The sequence below is a fragment of the Macrosteles quadrilineatus genome, unplaced genomic scaffold, assembly GCF_028750875.1.
Source record: "Macrosteles quadrilineatus isolate MER2022 unplaced genomic scaffold, UCM_ALF_1.0 Scaffold_4__1_contigs__length_99947679, whole genome shotgun sequence".
NCBI lineage: Eukaryota > Metazoa > Arthropoda > Insecta > Hemiptera > Cicadellidae > Macrosteles > Macrosteles quadrilineatus.
This window is the reverse complement of record NW_026542597.1, coordinates 45,076,174-45,082,238: the sequence shown is the minus strand read 5'-3', so window position 1 is coordinate 45,082,238 and position 6,065 is coordinate 45,076,174.

The following is a 6,065-nucleotide window of genomic DNA, read 5'->3' as shown; positions in this document are numbered from 1 at the left end:
CTTGTTTAATTGAAACAAACAAAGGTGTTCAACCCGTTTGTATATTATGATAATAAACTAAACAAAGGTGTTCAAACAGTTTGTATATTATGATAATATTATGAATATTAGCAATATTATGATAGCTGAAATTAAATGTCCATAATCATAACACTGTAATTTTAAGGGTTTTATGAGCTGAGCCCTTTGTGTAAAATCACTATGAAAACGATTTAATTTAATATGTTCTACTTTTTACTGAATTTCAGCCTTCTAGCTAGTTCAGAGGTCGAAGAATTTTTGATGAATCAGGCAGTCGGTGAGTGAGGGCTTTGACTTTTATACGTTTGGACGAGTGAAAGATGAGTGCTGAAATAATGCGATGACAGCTTTGTCTTTGTCAGTGACTCAGACCAGCTGGTTCTTGAGCTGGAACAGTTTATTAAAATCCCAATGAACAACGACACTAGGGGCCTGTTTCAAATAATGAAAAGGCTTCTGAATTTTCTCTGGAGTGAACTGTCTCTTTTTTGGAATACCATACTTCTGATAGCAGCGTCGCTCGGGGAAAGTTGATGGACACACGCAATCAAAGAAAGAGACATTGGTCCGATTGTGATGATAATTTTTGTTAAATACCAACTCCAGGCAACTTGGTTCGATGTCTCATCGGAACTCACGTCATTGAAGCAGGATCTTCCCTGCTAGGTCAGACCTTGTTCTGGGTAGTCTGATAGTGTGTCCGAATACAGAAACAATTCTCTTGTCAGCCGTGGACGCTACAGACAGACAGACAGACAGACACGCAGCTCAGCTAACTACAGGGTGAGCTCGCAATCAAGATGGCGGCCGCTCTGCCTTTGCACGAAAACCTCATTTCTCAGCCACAGCCTCTGCCCTGCCGCTGGTCTCTCAGTTTCATCCTGTGCTGAATTTCCCGCGCGCGTGATCCTGATCCTCACGACTGATGGTATCTGCCCCTCTGGGTCTTCGCCCTTGCATCTGTGAAACTGTGACTCTTGTAGCGTAGCAAGAGTTGGTTTGTTGTTGTACGCTTCTTCATCTGCCAGCGCTAAAAATGCTAATGATTAAAGTACTGTTGTCATAGCACAGAAAACATACTACTATAACCCATAGTCATATTCAAGCACATACTGCATTGCCCTCATATTCAAGCACAGAGAAATACCAGAAATAACAAAGTGCCATTTGTAGTTTATGCAGTAGACTTATTTTGTCTATGTTTTAATACACGTCTTATCAAGTAGAAGTAGTATATTCAAACCCCCGCCGCAGCAAACCTGCAGACTAAGCGAATTTCCATTTGACTGATAGGATGTACACTGAAATGTCTACCTACTTAAAAATATAACATTTATTCCCGATTTAAATAGAATTAGTTTAACAAGTACTTAGGTTTGCTGCATCAGGGAGGGTAAAACTGTTTTTTTTTTTAATGTTAATAGTTAGTAAGAAATAACAAATTTTCCAAATTTGATCAAAATATGTTCATAAACAAGCAAACTACAACAGTTTACTTATTCTCCATAAGAATAACATGGGAATTTTAAATTTACAATTTTTTGGAATTTTCTCCGTAACCATTAGGCGCATAACAACGCTTCAATATACTAAATTATTTGTTTTTTAAGCTCTACAAAATGGTTTGGAAAGAAATTGCAAAATTTTATGTTTTTTGGGTCAAAAATGGGGAAAACCTATTTTTACCCCATAAAACCCCCGTTCCCATGATCCGATCATGCTGGATCGCGATCTCGTTTGAATAAACGTAGGTTTACACGTTTGTACCAAATTTCATCAAAATCGGATCATTTTTGCTTGAGTTATCGTGCTAACGGACACACACACACACACACATATATATATATATATATATATATATATATATATATATATATATGAATCTGAACGAATGGTGTTTTTGGCCTCTAGGGACCTCAAAACAAAAAAAAAAAAATCGGTCCCGCGTCCAGGTCTTACTATGAGTACTACGGTAATAGCTTATTCCCTATATGGGAAATTCGCTAAAACGCACTTGAGCTACGGTATGAATGTATTTTACATCAACGGTAGCCTATGTTTAATTAAAAGAAGACTTTCCTGAGATGAATTTAGGTTGAGGTTAAACAGCACATGCTCTGTGTATTAGAGGCGGGGGTGGCTGTGTCTAAACCAAGTCGCATATCACAAGCTGGTTTGGTTTAATTTTTGTTTTTAAATTAACAGTATTTGTTACCAATTTGAACTAATTACGAAATATAACCCGTTGGTCTTATGTTGCGAGACAACTGTAAAACTCGTATTGAATCTCTCAAAATGTTGCTTATTTTTGTGATTTTACCCAAATCTTACACTTTGTATTTTGCAGCATGGGTGGTATTGAAAACGCGGAAAGAATGCGTTTTAAATTAAATTATTAATGTTTTCGAACCAATCTTACATAAGGATTTAATATTTTTTCAAACTTTCAGTTAATACTGTACCTACTACATTGTGACTAAAGATTACCGTGGTGTAATGTGTTATTATACATTATATGCGGGCTCGATCTTTAAGTTGGATTGAAGTTCCTTTTCTTTGGGTATAAATGAAAGGAAGTTTGGTTGGACAGATCTCACCGACTGATTGGTGGAGAGAGTGGGAGTGGGGGCACAGTATTATTGTGGAACTGAGAATCGAAGAAAGGGATGCAGGTATACCTGGACCTGACCTATCCAATCAGTGCTACCACCTGCTCACACACAAAATAGCTCTTACAAATTAAATTATGCCCTACAACATATCAGATCAACAAAAAGTGGTTGGTTTTTACTAAAATTAATTATTTGTTATTCTCGTGCCAATACAACTGAAACCAATATCTGAACTTTGATGGACAAATTCGCCATGACAATGATTTCTGTATATGGCTAAAACGGCTAAAATGGTGCACAATTAATCTGTAGCATGAAAAGGCTCCATTTCTGTAGCTTCGTCAGGTTCAGCAATTCGTGAGCATTTACTAATTGCGTGTTTCCCAATACGTGTTTTTGTAAATGTCACGTCTATGACGCAATTTGGAATTATATAACCCAGTATCTAGATAGTTTTTTTTACATAAACCAACAAAATAATTTATATTCATCCAAGGATTTTGCATTTATTATCTTTTAACTCGCACTATTGCATGTAAAACATAGTTAGAAACGCGCTATTCATTTACAAAGATTTATGGTGCTTTATATAGTCTCTGTATACAATACAATTCAGACGCCATAGACAAAGCCGACCCAGAGGCAGATGAGTGTACTGACCGCTTGCGGCCAAAGACGCAACGCTAGGAAAAGCAAAAAGACGACGCACTCCAGCACAAAGGTGGAAGATAATTGTGTGGTGCAGCATCAATCATGGAAAGAGCGGGGAGAAACTGGTTTCTATACCTGGGGCACCCCCCCCCCCCCCCACCTACGACGTCCCTTTGTAGCCATTCGTTTCCGTTAAGTTCAAAATCTGGACCTGTTTTGGTGTTTGTCCGAGGGTTAAGTAGCAACGGCAAGGTGGAGGCGGCAATGCTGAACCGGACGATTCATTCGGATTTGGTTTCACTGGATTGGCACAACTGGCAAAAACCGATCGGGTTTTTAACGGTTTCTATTTTGGGGCAAGGGGTCAGAGCGCGAGATGGAATTGCGGCTGGTAGAAAAGAAAACTAACTGAAACACTGAAAGTAACAATACTTTATTAGTCGGTTAGCCAAGTGGTTATAGTTTATGCCTTCAAATCTGAAGGTCGCTGGTGATTCCCAGCGAGACAGTTTCTGGACTTTGATAAGTTGGATATATATAAGAATTGGGATATAATTCATGTTTCTGGCCCCTGGACAAATTTATTAGGAATACAATAGGTTTTGCCGTCAAATACATCGTCCAATGATCCACCGTTTTACTATTTGACGGAGGTATGTAATTATTGTGTATAAATAAAGATACTATCCAATCCAACAACAAATGGTCGACTTAAGATGGTAACAAGACCTCAAGACCAGAGTTCCGGCCCAATAAACAATCGTTGATAACGATTACACTGTACTTCACCAGTATCCAGTACTGAACAAGCAACACATTATTAGGGACAAATTAAAACATCATAAAATCCATGCTTTACAAATATTGAAATATCTTAGGTTTTTACTAACCTAGGCTATTTTAACAATCCAAGCACTTTTGGATTTGTCATGCAATTTTATTGAATATATTTCAATTATTCTAAAAACATAAAACTGGAACCTGTCCCAATGATCATAAGCCAAAGCCGCTATTCAAAACGTGCAGTTCAATAAAAGTATGAACAGTTTCTGCAGAGAATACAAATTTGAAATGGAGTATTCCTTTTCAATTTATCAAGATAATAACTTCTACTTGAGGATGGACAAGTGATACGTTCCAAGCACAGACCCGATGCCTATGTGGACTGGCGAACACAAGTTTAAAAGAGGCCTCGAGTTTTATCTAAAAAAAAAGACAAGTTATACGCAAGATAATGCATCAACTACTTTGTTATCTTTTCTAACTCTAGAAACAATTGTATATAAATGTTTATAGTGTTGTGGCTCCACCCCAGTGGCTCTGGAGTTTCCCATGTTAACCTTATGAGTATTCATATTGAAAAGGAATTAATGAATCTTTACAGCTGTTTCAGTTAAACAAGTTGGTTCTATGATGTTCAATAGCATTACAAATTTACAAGGCTTACCAACAGGGTGCAGCACTATTAATTTTTTGTTTGCATGTATGATGACAGCTAATTTTGAATCGTTTATTGTATAAACCCCATAACAAATATTTTTTTTTATTTAAATTTTTAGTATATTAATAATGATGTAGAAATTGAAATACATCGTTTGGTACAGAAATCTCACACCTGTGATGTGATTTCTGTGATACCGCCCCCTTTTGAACCAACAGGGTTCAACAGAAGAGAAATTGAAAAATATACAATTTTTGAGAATTGACCAGAGAGGGGTGTAAAATTGTTTTAAACACCGTTTAGTGGTATGAAAACACTCTGACTGATGATCTTGAATGAAGATTAGCTGATCTGTAAATTTGAGGAGCTGGTGTGTTGGAGAAAACAGGGTCTACACACATCGAGGTTTTCTTTCTTGAGGTTCCGTTTGATACAACGCTGCCGTTGAGGGGCCTTCTAATGTTCTAGACTCCAACGGCAGCATAGAGGCTTTGGGTGAAGTCTTAATGTAAATTATCAATAAGAGGTAAGGTCTTTATTGGGTCAGGAACAGATGTCAGAGAAGAGTTGATAAGAAAATGGCCAGGAGTTACAGCTGTCAGTTTCGAAGGAGAAAAGAGGAGTTAACAGTTTTGAGTTCATGATGGTTTCTTTTTGTTCTGGGTTGGAGGCTTTTTGTCTGTTATCAGGCTTAGTAGGCTTCAAAAAATGTAGGAGTGTATGATGAGTTTTGAAACAAATCTTACAAGTACTAGTAGACTTGTAGCTTTCAGCAAAGTGATTACCGAGGCAATTTGTACAGCGTTTAAAGTCGTGTATAACTTTAAACCTTTCCTGAGCCCCTGAGCGGTTTTATTCTGAAATACAGGGCACCTGTATATTTTGTGATCTTCATTACAGTACAAACATTTCAGATCATTTGAAGTACATATAAAAGCCATAGGGGGATGTTGAAACATGCAACAATGGGAATTAACATAAAATGGTCATGTGATGGAAACAACAGGATAGACTGTTAAAAACAATGACATATAAAACTGATACAAAAGTACAAAGACAACTTGACTGAACATTAACTGATGAAATATTTAGAAAATATTTCAGTTCGACTTCTTCTTGAGAATTGCCTGTCTTTGTGATGTTGGTGTCATCAGCATAAAGACACACTGAACCTCCTCCATCATAGCTAGTGGGAACCCCCTCCCTAGTATATAACAAATAAATAAAAGAGGTCCCAAAATAGATCCTTGGGGACACCATATTTAATATTATTGTATTCAGAGTAAACATTTTGAGTGTAAGGGTATTAACTATTTGGATGGCAGAAATTATACTGTATT